The 18,908-nt window shown below is 46.5% G+C and overlaps 1 non-coding gene across 1 annotated transcript; it reads left to right on the plus strand.

The window, feature by feature from the left end:
* Positions 1-12,134: 12,134 nt before the first annotated feature.
* On the plus strand, positions 12,135-12,207 carry TRNAV-UAC (transfer RNA valine (anticodon UAC)). The gene has a single exon. It is a non-coding gene; the product is annotated as a tRNA-Val (tRNA).
* Positions 12,208-18,908: the final 6,701 nt, after the last annotated feature.

Consider the following 18,908-nt stretch of genomic DNA (forward strand, 5'->3'; position numbering starts at 1 on the left):
TCAGCCTCACCCCAGAGCCCACCCCCCCAGCCGGAGCCCTCACCCTCTCCCGCACCCCAACCCCCAATTTCATGAGCCTTCATGGCACGCCATACTATTTCCATACCCAGATGTGGCCCTCGGGCCAAAAAGTTCACCCAACCCCCTCTCAAAACTCTCGGCTAGTCCCACAGGGTAAAGCAAGATATGTACAGTACTTCCTCACTCTCCTGGGTAAGAAAAATAATCATCAACAGCACCTTTCCCAATACCCAAAATTTGGTCATGCCACTGCTCAGGAATCTAAACTCTTAATTTATTTATTTTTTTTAAAAGGGAACCAAATAGTAGTAAGAACTTTTAAAGATTTTACACAAAACACCATTATAATCTTTTCAGATGAGATGCAAAACCAAGGTCCTGGCCACTTGTGGTCATTAAAGACCTATATGACACTTTTTCCTAAGAGCAGCAGTGTTCAAACCCAAGGTCCTAAACAAATTTCAATATGGATAGCAATATTCTGCCTACTTAAAATTTCTTTCAGGGCTGTTTTTCCCCCAAGTCTAAAAAAAATAAAATAAAATCTGTCTTTCTTAAAGCCATGGCTTTACTGAGCTCAATCTTGATCTCCTTCCTCTCTCTCAAAACTCCCTTTGATTTCAGTAAGACTTTTGTCTGAAAAAGGAATTCATGATCAGGCCCCAAAAACTCTAAATTAAACTAGGTTTATAAATCAAAATGTGGCTACGGTTTCATCAGTTGATTTAGTTTTTTAGTCAATCTGTAGATTCACAGAGTTTAAGGCCAGAAGGGACCATTAGATCATCAGGGGTCAGCAATCTTTAACACGCAGCTTGCCAGGGTAAGCCCCCTGGTGGGCTGGGCTGGTTTGTTTACCTGCCGCGTCTGCAGGTTCAGCCGATCACGGTTCCCACTGGCCGTGGTTCACCGTCCCAGGCCAATAGGGGCTGCTGGAAGTGGCGGGGGCCGAGGGACATGCTGGCCACCGCTTCCCGCCATCCCCATTGGCCTGGAGCAGCAAACCACGGCCACTGGGAGCTGCGATTGGCCGAACCTGTGGACACAGCAGGTAAACAAACCAGCCTGGCCCGCCAGCGTGCTTACCCTGGCGAGCCGCGTGCCAAAGGTTGCCGATCCCTGATCTAGTCTGACCTCCTGTATGACATAGGCCATAGTATTTCATCTAGTTATCCCTGTATTGAGCTCAATAACTTGTGTTTGGCTAAAGCATATCTTCCAGAAAGGCAACCAGTCTTGATCTGAGAATGGATAATCCACTACTTCCCTTGGTATTGTCTCCCCAGGAAGTTTCTTGTACACTGTAACAAGTCACCTCTTGAGACCAGCCCCGTCCCGATCAATTACGGTCCCCTACGCAGCCTGAGCACCTGCTCCCCCTGCAGAGGGTCTGGGCTGCGGAGCAGGAGCTGTGGGGGTCTGGCCGCCGTTGCTGCCACATACCAAGACAGGGCTGCCCGGGGGGGGGGGGGGGGGGGGGGAACAAGTGGGGCAATTTGCCCCAGGTCCCAGGCCCCGCAGGGGCCCCCACGAGAGTTTTTCGAAGCCCCTGGAGCGGGGTCCTTCACTTGCTCTGGGGGCCCTGGAAAACGGTCGCAGGGCCCGGGCCCCCGGAGCGTCTTCCACTCCAGGTCTTCGGCGGCAGTTCGGCGGCGGGGGTTCCTTCCGCCGAAGACCCCAGGCCCCCTGAATCCTCTGGCGGCCCTGTACCAAGCACGCAGCTGCATAGGGCACCGTGAAATTTGCGGCAATTTGGTGTGCCAAATTTCATGGTGCCCAACACAGCTACATATTCTGCATATGCCTAAGGACAGCCCTGCTTGAGACCTATGTACAAGACCCTGCAACGTAAAGTGAAATCCTAGTGGTAGAAGAGATATATTTTTAAAGCGTACAATTATTTTGTGGCAGAACACTGAAGCAAATTATATTGTAAATTTATTAGTTTACATCTTAATTTACCGAGCTGATTTCTTGTGGCTTTTCTCATGTCCTTTGCAAACACGTCTATTTTCTAAATCTGTTTTATGTTACTGTCCCGGTCATAATAAAGTTTGGGTAATAAATAAACACAGACACACACCCTAAGATGATGATTTTATGTCACCCTAAAAAAAAAATTTTTTTGACAGCATACACTTTCCCTCAGAGTTACAGTACCTAATCCTTTATGTATGATCATTCTGTTCAAAATACATGCAAGTAAAAATACATTACAACCTCTTTTCACTACACTCTGGTGGTATATGTTATTTATCAAATATTTACTCTATGTGATATATTCATGCATGTGAGCAATGTCTAATATTTCAAAATAAGAAGATATAGGGCTTAGTCCAACTTTCACTGAAGTCTTTAGACAGGTTTCCTTTGATTTCAATGGGAGTTGGATCAAATCCTTAATCGTTAGCTTCCATAGGATACAAACATCCATTGTGTGTCCGCTTTCTATTCTATTCCTGAGGGAATTCTGTGCCAAAATACTAAAAATTCTGCAAAATTCTGCAAATTTTATTTGTCAATAAATAAGTGTAGTTCCAGCATGGCAGTGGGGAGCACAGGCCACTGGCTGCATTGAGGTGGGAGATCAGCCTGAAGCCCTCACCTCCCCCGGTACAGGGACTCGGCAGTGAGGCTGCACCTGACCCTGGCATAGTGCGAGGGCTGGGCCTGCCCCAGAAACACCCCAGGGCCCTGCCCCCTCTGCAGCATGTACACCAGGTGTAGGTGGGCAGGCTCAGCCCATCAGGATCCAAGTGTGGAAGAGCTTAGTGTGGGGGGATCCAGGTGTGGGGTGAGAGGTTTCTGTGTGGGGCAATCTGGATGCAGGCAGCTCGGTGGGAGATCTGGGTGCACAGGGGCTCGTTGTGGGGTGTCGGGTGAAGGAGCAATGGGAGTCTGCAGGGGATCCAGGTGAAGGTGGCTGGGGCTCAGCAGGGGGGGGTATAGGTGTGGGTATATGGGGCTCAGCAGGGGTGTCTGGGTATGGGGGGCTCTGGGTGCGGGGAGAGTGGGCTTTGATGGGTTGGGGGGATCCAGGTGCAGCTGTTTAGGGATCAGTGAGGGTGGCGGTCTGGGTGTTGGGGGCTCGTTGGAGGGGTCCAGGTGTAGGGGGGTAGGGCTTGTCAGGGTGAGGGTTCGATGTGCCTGCTTGACAGGGGAGCCCCCAGCTGCTGCTGAGGGAATGCCGCATGCCGGGCTCCCGCTTCCCCCATGATTCCCCTATTCCCTTTTCTTCTCCATTCCCGATTCACACATTCCCCTCCCTCTACCCTGTTCCACCCCCTTCCTTCCCTATTGCCTCTTCACCCCCATGGCCCCCTTCCCTCATTTCCCCACCCCCTCCTTGCCAGCTCCACCGAGGGCACTCATCGTTGCTCAGAAAAAAGGAAGCTCCCAGCACTCAGAAGGGGAGCACGACTGGCACTAGGACCCAGGAGGCAGCGTTCAGCTGCAGAGTCAGTGGAGCCGAGAAGCAGCCTCCTTCAGCTGGGCAGCTCTGCGCTTGCAGAAATGGTGGGGGTCAGCGGCATGTAACCCTGTGTGCCCCTGCCCCCCATGCCTCACCTCTGTTTTGAAGGGGCAATCCTCCCCCCCCCCCATGCACCCATGGTCGTCCCCCCGCTCTGCACTGCTTCCCTTTGGTTCACGGTCATTGTCTGCAGGGAAGCACAGGAATTCTGCGGGGGGAGGGTATTTTCTGCAGGTGCATAGTCACACAGAATCCCCCCAGGAGTACTATTTATAAAAGTTCCTTGTTCTCTGTCTTAGCGATCTGGTGTGATTAGACTTAGTGGGAATTTGATAAAGGGAATGGTCTGCGCCACCTCTCCAATTACCAAACAGGATCAGGATACCATGCAACTTGAGGAAACAGAAGTGAATGCAGTTTCCAAGTTAACCCCCCTCTATGTTCCAGTCCCCCAACATAAGTTATGATCTAACAAAGTGGCTTCCCCTTTTACGCATGGCAGGCAGAACATACAACTTCCATGAGCAGGGCCAGGCATATATTCTTTTGCTGAACATAAGGTATACCGTGCACCATTAAGGCACTGAAAGGAATTATACTGAGAGCTGATTCTTGAAACAGCTAGTGGGCAACAACCTATATTTGAAATGAGAGAGTCAGTGTAACATGAACAACCATCAATAAATGCTGCTAGTGCAAAGGTTAGGTAATCTCTTACAATTGCATCCACCTGAAATAGGACATACATGCTGTCATCGTGAATGTACATTTTTTTGTTCCACATAGTGTTTCGAAACTAAGTTCTTAAACAGATTACCATGCATGCATGTCACCAACATAAGTCAAATTTAGTTACAGGCTTATTTCTGAGAGGCTCCACTTTAACTGATATTTTTCGGGGATGGACTATGACCACAAGTCAGAGAGAGTGTGCTCCTTCAGAGCTCTGACCAAGTTCTTCCTCCTCTTATCCCATTTTGCCACAAAACTCAGAAAATAATTATTTTTAACAGTGCACACTTGGAGGCCATCCAATCATACAATAAAAGGGAAAAAAAACAAGAAGGGAAGAGTGGACCTGCATGTTGTTTGGCTGTTTGTGAGGGGCTCAGGTTGGGAGCTACAGCAGCAACGTATTGTGAGGCATCACAACTTGCAGGGCAGGTGGTGACAACCCCCCACTAGTCCAGATTGCACCCCAGAATGTCATAACTCCTGAGTGTCTGTGTATAGCTGCAGCCCCTGCCAGCACATTCCAACCACACTCTGGCTTCCACCCGCATTGGTTACCACTTGCAGGATGACCCCAACACACTCCCAGTCCCAGATTTTCCCTCAAAATATGTGTTCTGCACTGTCCAGCTCTTTCCCGGACAGTTCAGATATTTTAGGTCCGTTGTACCTGTAAGAGGTCAATGTCCAACAGTTTGCTACTTTAAATGGAGTTACCACACAGCCAAGTTTAACCACAACACCAGATTTGTTTTGATTAAAGAATAAAACAAGTTTATTTAACTACAGAGAGAGAGAGAGAGAGAGATTTTAAGTGAATACAAGTACAAGGCATTAAAGTCAGAAATGGTTACAAGAGAAATAAAGATAAAACTATTTCTAGTGCTAAAGCTTAACTAACTAGACTTGGTTCAAGATAAAATTCTTACCACATGCCCCCAGCAACAGGGCTGACCAAATTTCAGGTCAGCATCTCTCCCAGAGTCAAATGGCTGCTTCCTTTGTTGTCTTAGGTGAAAAAGAAAAGAGAGAGAGAGAGAGAGAGAGAGATAGGAAGAGATACCTAGGGTTATTTTTGCTTCTCCCTTTTATAGTCCAGTCCTCCCTTGAAATGCATTTTCCCGAGGATTATCCTTAGATAAAGTTCATTTCTGCTGTGAGGATGTAGACAAGGAGGCTGGTGGTGAAAGAAGTTCCATGCTGTTGTTTGCTAAAATGCAGATCAGTTTGTCCCTGCCCCTCTTGCTTCCCAAAGAATGGCCATTTGACAGATGATTGCCATCAGCTTTGATGACACCTGGCTAGAGGTATCAAAAGGATGTGGAAAAATTGGAAAGAGTCCAGCGAAGGGCAACAAAAGTGATTAGGGGGCTGGAGCACATGATTTACGAGTAGAGGCTGAGGGAACTGGGATTATTTAGTCTGCAGAAGAGAAGAATGAGCAGGGATTTGATAGCTGCTTTCAACTACCTGAAAGGGGGTTCCAAAGAGGACAGATCTAGACTGTTCTCAGTGGTAGCAGATGACAGAACGAGGAGTAATGGCCTCAAGTTGCAGTGGGGGAGGTTTAGGTTGGATATTAGGAAAAACTTTTTCACTAGGAGGGTGGTGAAGCACTGGAATGGGTTACCTAGGGAGGTGGTGGAATCTCCATCCTTAGAGGTTTTTACGGTCAAGCTTGACAAAGCCCTGGCTGGGATGATTTAGTTGGGGATTGGTCCTGCTTTGAGCAGGGGGTTGGACTAGATGACCTCCTGAGGTCCCTTCCAACCCTGATATTCTATGATTCTAGGATCAGCTTGTCTCTGAGAAACTGGTTTACCCAGACAGGTCTGAAATGTGTTTTACCAGACATAATTTCAGCTTATGTTTATAACTTTACATATAATCATGCTACACACATTTCATCATGATGTTATTGACCAGTGAGTTGTTAGTTTTCAGATACCACTTCAAAAGGCACATTTTGTACAAAGATTACTACAATGGTGTGTAGAGTGTAGTGGTTATCACATCTGTTTTACATGCAGAGTCTCCTGGATTCATACCCCAATAAAACCAAAACCTCTGACTTTATTTTTAATAGGCAGCAGGTTTAAAACAAACTAATGGAAGTATTTCTTCACACAATGCACTGTCAACGTGGGAAACTCTTTGCCAGAGGATGCTGTGAAGGTCAAGTCTGTAACAGGGTTTAAAAAACAAACAAACCCCTATATAATTTCATGGAAGATAGGTCCATCAATAGCTATTAACCAGGATGGGCAGGGATGGTGTCCCTAGCCTCTGTTTGCCAGAGCTGGGAATGGGTGATAGGGGATGGATCACTTGATGATTACCTGTTCTGTTCATTCCCTCCAAAGCACCTGGCATTGGCCACTGTTGGAAGACAGGATACTGGGTTAGATGGACCTTTGGTCTCACCCAGTATGGCTGTTTTTAAGTTCTTATGGATGTGAATACAGGGGTGCATTCAGTCACAAGGGTGTGAGGCTTTGAAATTGAAAAGAAACTGGGCCAAAACATGTAAGCCATCAGAACGTCTTCAGTAAAAAGGCAAAACATTATCTCCAAACTACAGGCAGAGACCCAAAGGTACAATTTTGTAACCCTGAAACACCCACTTTACTTATAATGTCCCATAATAGGTTTCTTAGGTACTTGGTGCTTGAAAAGATGTAGCTTTTATATAGATTAAGAGATCTAACAATGATTTTACACAATAATTCACTTTCAAAAACAGCTACTGACGGAGACAATAGATACTCATTCATATCTCTAATACAAACTCCCTTTTTACTTGAAAGGTACATACTATTGTGATAATAATCTAAAGAAAAATTCAAAGTATTCCTCTGACTTTTCACTGTGAAATTACACTAGAAAGATGAAATCCATCAGAGTCTGAAGATCACGTGACATTGCCAAGATAATACAAAATATAGCAATCTGCATTCAAGTTTTTAAAAGGGGATATCTTCAAAGGGTCCCATGTTAAAAGGCTCTGGGAAAATATTTATTTCAGTAGTCTGATGTTTCCCCTCATAAGAAACCACTGAATCTAACTTTAAGTCTAATCCTATTTAAGTACCCTTTTCTTGAATGTATGACAAGGTAGTGTAATGCATTAGACAGTACACTAGACTGGGAGTCAGAGATGTGGATTCTGGTCCCACCTCACCCATTCATCTCCCATGTGACCACAGGCAAGTCACTTCAACTGTCTTTGTGCCTCAGTCTCCCCTCCCAACTTTTGTCGGTCTTGTCTATTTAGATTGTAAACTGTTCAGGGTGGAGGTTGGGGGGAGTGGGGGTGGGGGGGAGAGAAACAATCCTTCATCCCTACTGAGGCCTCCAGGAACTAATGAATTTTTTTTAAAAGTGTTTTTAAGGTACTGAAGGTACATATTATGAGAATTAATCACTAAAGCAACGGTTCTCAAACTGTGGGTCGGGACCCCAAAGTGGGTTGCGGCCCTGTTTTAATGGGGTTGCCAGGGCTGGCTTAGACTTGATGGGGTCTGGGGCCAAGGCCTGAACCCCATCACATGGGGGTAAAGCCCAAGCCCATATACTATGGGAAGAAGCCCCAGCACGTACAAGTGTTTACAGGATCATGTTCTTACCGAGGTGTGTTAACTAGCACTGAAAAAAATGTTGCAAAGGTTATTTAAGAATACCTACAGGCTGTGCTTCACTGTACCTACACAAACTTGTGTTATACCATAAAGATCAGAAACAGTTAATTGGGTAAAGAGAGCATCAGGAACTATAGGGAATGACCAACTCATCAAAGTGAGCACTGAGAGCCCTCTACTGACAGAACACAGATCCTCAGAGCTACATTGTAAGAAAATGGCACCTCCATAGCTCTTGTCTGTCTTTCAACGTATTGTTTGTGTTCACTGAAAATACACCCACATTAAAGTAAAAGTAATGATTTAGTTAAAAAACAGAAGCCTCTCAGTTAAGGCAATAACTTATCCTTTAGGTATCCTAGCACCCAGTGTCCTGGGTACGGCAGATCTTATGTGCTAGAACAAGAGGCAAAATGGGATGGGTTAAAGAACACAGTTTTAGGCTTCTCTTTACATTTTTTGACTTCTGTCATTTAAAGGAAAGAAAATGCTTAATATTTTTATGCAGATTTTAGAAAGCAAATGTATCTGGTTTGTTTTCTTAATGCTCGCAAACAAATTCAATCACGAATATGTACTACATAATTATTGTTAGGATATATCATAATAACCACTACTTTGGATCCATTCTGGACTATCTCACAACTTCTTAAAGGGGCACTATACAAGAGCAACAAATTCCACCCATTTCCTTATTACTCTGTTTAAAAAAAACTATCCTCTACGCCAAAGAAAATATATCACTGTTGTTTTCCTCCCAATGAAAAAGTGGTTAAAAAAAAGCTGCAATATATTATTGCATTAATAGTTTCCCATAACTGATTGATAACAAATCCATACAGCCACGCTCCCCAGAAACAGCAGGGGCATGTATGCATCTCACTATGCTCATCCTGCCCCTTAAACATTCTGTCAGCATTCTGGGTATTGAAATGAAATATATCAATTTAAGAATCTGTTCTCTTCTTGTTCTCAAGAATAGAGCAACTAAGCAAAACAGGGGACTGGCAGGATATATACAACTATGGCTGCAAATAAAAACAAAGTTGTCAGTACTGACAGTGTCACTTTTAAAAAGACAAACAAAGTTTGATTCCCCCCACCCACCTACTTACTGTTACTGTCCCTTCAAAGCCTTTATAGTCCAGGGCTGAAAAAATTATTAAAACATTAAAATGTGTTAATTAAAAATGTTAAATACTTCTTAACTGCTCCTTCAGACATGTAATGAAAATCTGCATTGAGGCACAAACAACATAGGCCCTCAATGCTACAAATAGTCATACACATGCTGAACTTCTATGCAGGTGAGTAATCTTGTTGACTTCCATTACAATTAATGTCACATGTAACTCTTTGCAGGACCCTCAGCACTCATGCACAGTACTACTGTGGCTTTGTTCATACTAGAGAACTGAGCTAAATGATTAGTGTTTAAACACAATAGTGGTACAACCCAGGTCAACAACCATCTCCTTGGTTAGTGTGAATAGGGAAATTTCATCCTGCTACTCATGCTGTCCCAATAGTGTAGGTAATTATATTATAGTTTTATAAAATGGTTGGAGGATCAAGTGCTCCCCACATTCCCCAAACAAGTGTGTTCAAGAAAAGCATTTAATTGCCTCTGAAAAATATGGCCCAGAGGGGTCTACCACTTTCCCTGATCAGCATGGATAAAAGGGAGTTTGGTCTTTGAACCACATTACAAAACAGCACTAAATTTATTAAGTGCTTTGGGGATTGACTCCAGCATGATGCTCAGAACAGCCAGCACAGTACCGAGTGTGGACATGACCCCTATGGTTGCTAGAAATTCCATTTGAATTGCAAACGTTCTGAATACAAAATAGAAATTTATTTTTGTTCAGCCACTGTCTTGAGGCGGCCATTACACTGCTATGGGTACCCGCATGGCCCCACAATATGCCAACATTTTTATGGCTGACTTAGAACAACGCTTCCTTAGCTCTCGTCCCCTAACGCCCCTACTCTACTTGCGCTACATTGATGACATCTTCATCATCTGGACCCATGGAAAAGAAGCCCTTGAGGAATTTCACCATGATTTCAATAATTTCCATCCCACCATCAACCTCAGCCTAGATCAATCCACACAAGCGGTCCATTTCCTGGACACTACTGTGCTAATAAGCGATGGTCACATAAATACCACCCTATACCGGAAACCTACTGACCGCTACACTTACCTACATGCCTCCAGCTTCCATCCAGGACACACCACACGATCCATTGTCTACAGCCAAGCTCTAAGATATAACCGCATTTGCTCCAATCCCTCGGATAGAGACAAGCACCTACAAGATCTCTATCAAGCATTCTTAAAACTACAATACCCACCTGCTGAAGTGAAAAAACAGATTGACAGAGCCAGACGAGTACCCAGAAGTCACCTCCTACGAGACAGGCCCAACAAAGAAAATAACAGAACACCACTAGCTGTCACCTTCAGCCCCCAACTAAAACCTCTCCAGCGCATCATCAGAGATCTACAACCTATCCTGAAAGATGATCCTTTACTCTCACAGATCTTGGGAGACAGACCTGTCCTCGCTTACAGACAACCCCCCAACCTAAAGCAAATACTCACCAGCCACCACACATCACTGAACAAAACCACTAACCCAGGAACCTATCCTTGTAACAAACCCCGATGTCAACTCTGTCCACATATCTATTCCAGTGACATCATCATAGGACCTAATCACATCAGCCATACCATCAGGGGCTCGTTCACCTGCACATCTACCAATGTGATATATGCCATCATGTGCCAGCAATGCCCCTCTGCCATGTACATTGGCCAAACCGGACAGTCTCTACGCAAAAGAATTAATGGACACAAATCTGACATCAGGAATCAAAATACTCAAAAACCAGTGGGAGAACACTTTAACCTGTCTGGTCATTCAGTGACAGACCTGCGGGTGGCTATATTACAACAGAAAAACTTCAAAAACAGACTCCAACGAGAAACTGCTGAGCTAGAATTGATATGCAAACTAGACACAATCAACTCCGGTTTAAATAAGGACTGGGAATGGTTGAGCCATTACAAACATTAAATCTATCTCCCCTTGTAAGTATTCTCACACTTGTTATCTAACTGTCTGTCTGTACTCGGCTAGCTTGATTATCACTTCAAAAGTTTTTTTTTCTCTTAATTAATTGGCCTCTCAGAGGTGGTAAGACAACTCCCACCTGTTTATGCTCTCTGTATGTGTGTATATATATCTCCTCAATATATGTTCCATTCTATATGCATCCGAAGAAGTGGGCTGTAGTCCACGAAAGCTTATGCTCTAATAAATTTGTTAGTCTCTAAGGTGCCACAAGTCCTCCTGTTCTTCATTACACCTCTGTGGGCCTCAGTTTCCTCATCTATAAACCCACAGATAGCCACATCCATCTTTCTAAATGCGTTTACAGAGATCCTTGGATGAAGAGCTTTATCTAAGTGCAAGGTGTAGTAAGATTGTCATTTCCGACTGTATGCTCCTTGGGGCAGGAAGAGTCAGTCTCTGCACTTGGAGCACGCTGTGGGTACTCAATGATTACACAATATCTTGCCTGATATTTTCTTTTTTCCTTGAACTTCCTAACATGCCAGGAGCAATCGGTTCACATCCCTGGGCCAATCGCCTAAGAAACTCCAATCATCTTGAGCCACACACTCACCTTTTAGATGCTGCTGGTGAGAAGAAATTAAAAACCTGTGTCTATTTCTGTTGTGCTCTACCCAGACCTAAGGTAAGTTACAGGCATGAACTGGAGAGTTTCTGTTACACTCAGAAACTCAACCACATCCTTCTGCATATGCTCTGTGCTGACCTCCAGAGCAGGGAGCCGCTCACTGCTTGCACCTGTGGCATGGGGGCAGGCGAGAGGATGTTTAAGGCAGGAGGCTCCTTCCCAGCAACCTACCCGGTGCCACTAGTATCATACTTGGCCGGTTCCTTATCTGGGAGCTGCACGGGCCGGCCTGGAGCAAGCCACGCGCTCCCAGGGCCGCGAGCAGCAGCCACCGGGGGAAGGGGGAGACACGCGCTCTGCACAGGGGCTGCTTTGAGTTCCGCCCCGCGCGCGCTGCGGCTCCTGCTTCTGCTCCCCGGAGGCGCCGCGTGCGGAACGCCACGCGCTGGGGGCCTCGAGTCGCCGGGGCTAGCAGCGCTCGTTCTCCCGGCGGGGAGCAGGAGGCGTGCGGTAGCGTCCTGCATAAGAAGGGCGATGGCAGATTGTAGTCATGTGGCGGTTCCATAGTGTAGTGGTTATCACGTCTGCTTTACACGCAGAAGGTCCTGGGTTCGAGCCCCAGTGGAACCAAAGCCTGTGGCTTCGTTTTGGGTGAGGTTTCTTTCTGGGGAAGGGGATAGTTAGATTCTTCCCGTTTTTCCAGTCTGGGTTTTTGTTAAGGAGAATTTATAGTAACATATCTAAATAAATAAACGTGATTGAGGTCTGTGACACGGCAGCAGCGCCTGCGGCTTGCATCCAGCGACGTGCAAGCCAAGCTCCTGTTCCTGCCTAGAGTCACCACACTGCAGGGGTTCTCTAGCTTTGCTATCTCACCAGAGACACTGTGCCATGCACAGAGAGCTTGCCAAAAAATCAACAGGAGTGCAGGGGTCTGGACAACATGACCTCTCAAGGACTCTTCTAGTTTTATGATTCTATTGAATACACTTTGTGTAAAATAATAGCACTTCTCTTTAGGTTTTGTTCCAAACGGTTTGAAAGGGACTCATTTTTTCCTTTAAAACAATCTTTTCAAAACATTTGTAATAAAAATTTGAAACCAAATTGTTTAGTTGATAAAAAACGGGGTTTCTGGGAAAGGAAATAGTTTGACAACATTTTCAAGAATGTTTTAGATTAAAAAAAAATTGGATTAAAAAGTCTCTTTATTATAAAGTTGCCTTTTGAAAATGAAAAAAGCAATTGCTACAATGTCAGTTATTTTTCAGGAAAAAAATGGCTTTTTTAAAAAAAGATAATTTTCAATAAACAATTCAAAATTTTTTGGCCAGCTCTAATCGTGACTCACATCTCCTGCTATTTGACTTCCTTTTGTAAATCCCAGGGACACCTACATACAGCGAGGGTTTATATGTCAAAGAAATATTAGGAAAGCATTTAATGCATTTTATTTTTTGTTAGTGTACTTTTGCACCTGGTAGTATGGAGGAGAGCCAGCATCATATGACCAGTTAGCCTGTGGCATAAATGCTTTGTGGACAGGGCCGGCTCCAGGGTTTTGGCAGCCCCAAGCAGCCCAAAAAAAAAAAGCTGCGATCGCGATCCGCAGCGGCAATTCGGCGGGAGGTCCTTTGCTCCCAGCGGGAGTGAGGGACTGTCCGCCAAATACCTGGACGTGCCGCCCCTCTCCAGAGCGGCCGCCCGAAGTACCTGCTTGCCAGGCTGGTGCCTGGAGCCGGCCGTGTTTGTGGACAACTGCTGATCCATAGACCACAGATTATGTTCTGTGTCATAAGGACCAATCCTAGCACTGGAAAATATACCAGTGAACCATTCTTCCCTGGAGAATATACCAGAGGGAATTATTCCAAACTGAGGAATATACTATGGAAACAAGCCTAGCATGAGAGGAAGGGTGACCTCGGGCCTGATTCTCCTCTGTCTTGCACCTTGTGTGTCATTTACACCTATGCCAAGTGTGTATAAGACACTACCAAATCAGAATGGTTGTACTTTAAACCCTCTTTGCACAGGTATAAATATCTGTACAAAGGATAAAGCAGTGGTGTGGGAGTCAGGTGGTCTGGGTTCTACTCCCAGCTTTTCTACAGCCATTACTTCTGGTAAGTTTGTAAGGCCAAAAGTGCTTACGGATTCTGGGTGTCCAGCTGAGGACACAAAGGCTTTGCTTTTTAATAGTGCTTAGCACTGATAGCTTCAACAGAGGGCTAGATTCTGATAATCATCAGTCACATTGAGTACCACCTCATTTCTTGAGTGGTCCCCATTGAGGTCAACAGGAATATTTGTGGATTAAAGTGCTACTCAACATGAATAAGGTAGGCAGACAACCAAAATAAACAGAAGTTACAAGTGATCAGCACCTTTGAAAAATCAGTTCCAAAGCAACTCAAATTAGGCACCCAAAGTCAGTGCCAGCTTATAAATTTTTGGGCTTTAACCGCTGTGCACTTTAGTTTTCCCCATCTCTAAACTGGGGTAATACTTTCAGTAGTGTAGTCAAGACTGAACTCAGGTAAACTGAGGTTACCCACTTCTCAGTTGGGGACTATGGAATTTATCTTCTCATTTGGAGAATCTGAAGTTGACTTTAGGTTAGTTTACCCTTTTCTTTTTTTTTTAACCACCACTGAATTCTTCCCTCAATAGGGTGTCATAAAACTAAATCCATTTACATTTGTAAGGTGCAAAGATACTGTGATGATGAGCACTATAAAACAATATGTGGATAAATAAACACAGGAGAACAGATCAGAGAGCGCAATCTTTAACTGTTCCCTCCTCCTGGAGTAGAATGGCTGGAGTAACTCAGTCTGATCCTCTTTAATGGTGTAAATCTGGACTGGATTCAGTGGAATTGCCAGTGTGAGTGTAAATCAGGCCTGATGTGTCCTAAGAGATCTTTTCCGTCTCTGATTTCTATGGACTGCAGTGAGAGTTTTGCTCACTAAAGGACCACAAAATGTGTCTCCTATGATTCTGTGATTCAGACCTCTATAAAGTTAACGTATACTGGTGAGTACAGAACAGATGAGCGATTCCCAGTTTCATGGAGTATATTCTATAACTCAGGAGACAATAGTGACTAGAAACATTGATGCATGCATCATGGGGAGGGTGCAGCACTATCAGGAAGCAAGGCAAAGAGACAGAGGGAGAAGCATCCTGTGCCGCCTCTGAAGAGGGATGAGTGTTTCTAAGTACTGATAGCTGCTGTGATAATAACCGTTCTGCTGCTGCTGCCGCCACCCACGCACAGACTTCTGCTGCTGAATGCAAATAGCCTCATTGTGACGCATGGCGGGGAACACTGAGGTCAGCACAGTAGGTAATTGGTGATATCATCACTGATGTGAAGGCGGTTTCATCCCACCTGCATTATCTAACATAGGTCTCCGCCAGAGAACTGCAGGGTAGTGTCCATGCTCCTGTGCTTGTGTCACTTCAGCTAAGTGTCAGTATATTTTATCCAAGACCTAAAGCCAGTTTGTACAGCTTTAAACACCTTTGATTTTATATCCATGTCAATTCACCTATTCTCAAATATTTCATTGTTTGAATGCTTGGGAAAAGTGCAATTCCCGTCGTATGCTGTGTATCCATTTTTCTTTATGTGTATATAATTGTTTTTACCCTTGATTTTACCTGCATACAACAAAATCAATACAATATTAAAAAAGAGAAACAGAGACTTAAAATCTGGGCCATCTCAAATTGCATTGGACTGATATTTTTGCATTTAACTTTCTTTATAAAAATGCTCCTACATGGTGTATGCAGTGTTGTTGCAGCCATGTGACCCCTGGATATTACAGAGACAAGGTGGGTGAGGTAATATGTTTTATTGGAACAACTTCTGTTGGCAGGGGTGGCAGGTTTGTATAATTTTTGGTGGTGCCAAGAATGGGTCCAAGTCTCTTCCCCCCCCCCCCCCACACACACACCTGCCTAAGGCTCTGGGAGGGAGTTTGGGTGTGGGAAGGGTGAGGGGTCAGGCTCTGGGAGAGAGTTTGGGTGTGGGCTCTGGGCTGGGGCAGGGAGTTGGGGGGCAGGCTCTGGGAGGGAGTTTGGGGGGGCAGGCTCTGGGCTGGGGCCAGGGGTTGGGGTGTGGGCTCTGGGCGGGGGTTTGGGTGCGGGGGTAGGCTCTGGGCTGGGGAAGGGGGTTGGGGTGTGGAGGGTGGACCCTGGGAGGGAGTTTGGGTGCAGGCTCTGGCCTGGGGTGCAGGAGGGTGTGCGGGGGTCGGGCTCTGGGAGGGAGTTTGGGTGCAGATTCTGGGCTGAGGCAGGGGGTTCGGGTGCGGCGCTTACCTTGGGCAGTTCCCAAAAGCGACCCACACCCCCCTCTGGCAGCAGCTCCTAGGCGGGGGGGGGGGGGTCACCACATGCCATTGCCCGCAGCTCTCATTGGGCGCAGTTGGCAGAGTCGACGCTCGGGGCAGGGACAGGACACGGAGACACACACACACACACCCTGGGCCGCAGGTATGTGCCAGACGCTTCCGGAAGCGGAGCAGGCGGGCAGGAAGCCGCCTTAGCCCCGCTGCACTACCGGTGGTGGCGGCAGGGGCCCCGGGCCCTTTTAAATCGCCCGGGGGCAGCTGAAGGGATATTCTGGGGGAGGCACGTGGGGGCAGCAGGCGGGTCAGGGGAGAGACCCAGCCCCGAACTTTGGTGGAGCCAGGCCCCCCATGCTCTCATATTGTGGAGCATGGGCACCACGGGCCCATACAACTCGCCACCCCTCTCTATTGGTGAGGGAGACAAGCTTTCAAGTTTATACAGAGCTTGTCTTCAGGTCTGGGAAACTGACTCAGTGTCACAGTAAAATACAAGGTGGAACAGATTGTTTAGCATACGTAGTTAACACATATTTCAAGGGACCATTCAAAGTGAAGGGGCCAGTTAACACTCCTCCAGTTGCAGGGCGGAAAGGAAGTAGGCGGGAAGTCACTGGAAGGGGAGGTTCTTAGTGGGTTAGTGAGGATTATGGTCATAGGCCTAAGGCTGCCATCAAGTATATTCTCTGAGAGTGGAATTCACTCGGTGCATAGGGCCATCACATGCCTATGCACTACCCAAGTCCCATGGTGGGTAGTGCATAGGCCTTGTGCAGGCTGTCTGAATAGCACTGAGTATCACCACCATGAGGGATGGCATCATACATGAGTGCAAGGGACTTAAAAAGGAAACTTGACTGTGTCTCACCTTAAAGTCCATTCCAGGGCTCAGAAAGAGCGGCTCCATGATCCCAAATCTTCTGGGGAGAAAAACGATTGTTTCTTCCTGCTACCAAGAATTTTAACATTAAAAATATACCTCGTCGTTATTCAGTGGAGGGACTTTCTAATCTACTGTCCCACAGAAGGTATAGGCTGTGTGGACTTGAAGGGGAGAGCAATTAACTGTTGGAACTGTTACATTATTTGCAAAAGGATATTGAACTTTTTAAATAAAGTTCTCCCGTCAGCTGATGTGTCATCACTCAAAGGAGATATGTCATCACTCATTAGCAGTGCAATTGTGCCATTAAGGCACAGCTCCCCCCTGGAGGCTGCTCAGAGCATGCCTATCCCAGGGCAACTTCTAGCAGGCTATGAGAGAGAGAGAGAGAGAGAGAGAGAGAGCGCGAGCGAATAGGAGCTGGGAGTCCGGGTGCCGCAGATCAGGTCGGATGACAACACCATCGTCACTCCGACGGCCAGGGGCTTGCTGGAGAGGACTCTGAAGGCCGCCATCCGCTCGCTGTACGTGGAAACCCTGAAGCGTAAACCGGACCAGGGTAAAGCCTTTGAGTTGACCAGCAAGTGGGACGCCAGCAACCACTTCCTCGAGGGGGGCAGCTTCACCCGTTTCTCTGACTGGCGGTTCATCCACCGTGCCCGGCTCAACTGCGTCCCGCTCAACGGAGCCGTCCGCCACGGGAACCGAGACAAGCGTTGCAGGAAGTGTGGTTACCCCAACGAGACCCTGCCCCACGTCCCGTGCAGCTGCAAACCCCACTCCAGAGCCTGGCAGCTGCGCCACAACACCATCCAGAACCGCCTGGTGAAAGCCATCGCGCCACGCCTAGGGGAGATCTCCGTGAACTGCACCATCGTTGGTACTGACAGCCAGCTACGACCTGACGTGGTCATCACCGACGAGGCCCAGAAAAAGATCATTCTCGTCGACGTCACGGTCTCCTTTGAGAACAGGACCCCGGCATTTCGCGAAGCCCGAGCTCGTAAGCTGGAAAAGTACCCCCCCCCCCGGCTGAGACCCTGAGAGCGAAGGGCTATGAGGTGCAGATGGATGCCTTGATTGTCGGAGCCCTGGGCGCCTGGGACCCCTGCAATGAGCGTGTGCTGCGGACCTGCAGGATCGGTCGACGCTACGCACGTCTCATGCGGCGCCTCATGGTCTCAGACGCCATCCGATGGTCCAGGGACATCTACATCGAGCACATCACCAGCCACCGACAATACCAGGAGGCGTGAACCAGAGTGACATTGTTCTCCCACTACGAGAAAGAAACCAAGTGACCTTCTCCATTGGATCATATGAACTGGAACCATAAAGTCCCTGAACATTAAATCTCACCAAATGAAGGTCAATCTATCCTCATCATCATATCCACTCATTATTATCCACACCCGAACATAGCCACTTTATGAACTTCATACCCTCATATCTCAATGTTTGTACTTTGACCCATCAACCTTTTACCCCCAATCGGGGATATTGCAGATGATGTATTCCTCATGCCACTATCTTAAACCAAACTTGGCACCCTCAATAATCTGTATGTTATTCCCTGATAACCAGAAACTTCTATGCTCAAACTCTGTTCACTATTTTTTTTTTAAACAGATACAAAGGACCAGCTTTCACCCGTGACCTCTCAGCAAGAGTTTTATTTGAGCTGGAAAGGAGAGGCAGGGGTGGAGGAAATGTCCCCTCCCTTTGAATTATTAACTATTATGATTTAACTGTATAATTAAGTTTGGGTTTAAGAAGAAAGGCTCTGTTGTGGCAGCTATGGGTATGGCTAGACTGCTATAAAAACCCCTGCAGCCCCCAGTCTGAGAGCTCGGGTCAATTGACTCAGGCTTTCGGGTCTCAGGCTGCAGGGCTAAAAATGGCAGTGCAGATGTTTGAGTTTGGGCTGGAGCTTGGGCTATAAGACCCTCCCACACTGCAGGGTCTCAGAGCCCAGACTCCAAACAAAGCCCAAACATTTACACTGAAATTTCTAGCCCCTCAGTCTGAGCCCTGCAAGTCCAAGTGAGCTGACCTGAGCCATCCATGGCCAAACCATGAGTCTTTTC

The sequence above is a fragment of the Chrysemys picta genome, chromosome 1 (genome assembly GCF_011386835.1).
Source record: "Chrysemys picta bellii isolate R12L10 chromosome 1, ASM1138683v2, whole genome shotgun sequence".
Lineage (NCBI taxonomy): Eukaryota > Metazoa > Chordata > Testudines > Emydidae > Chrysemys > Chrysemys picta.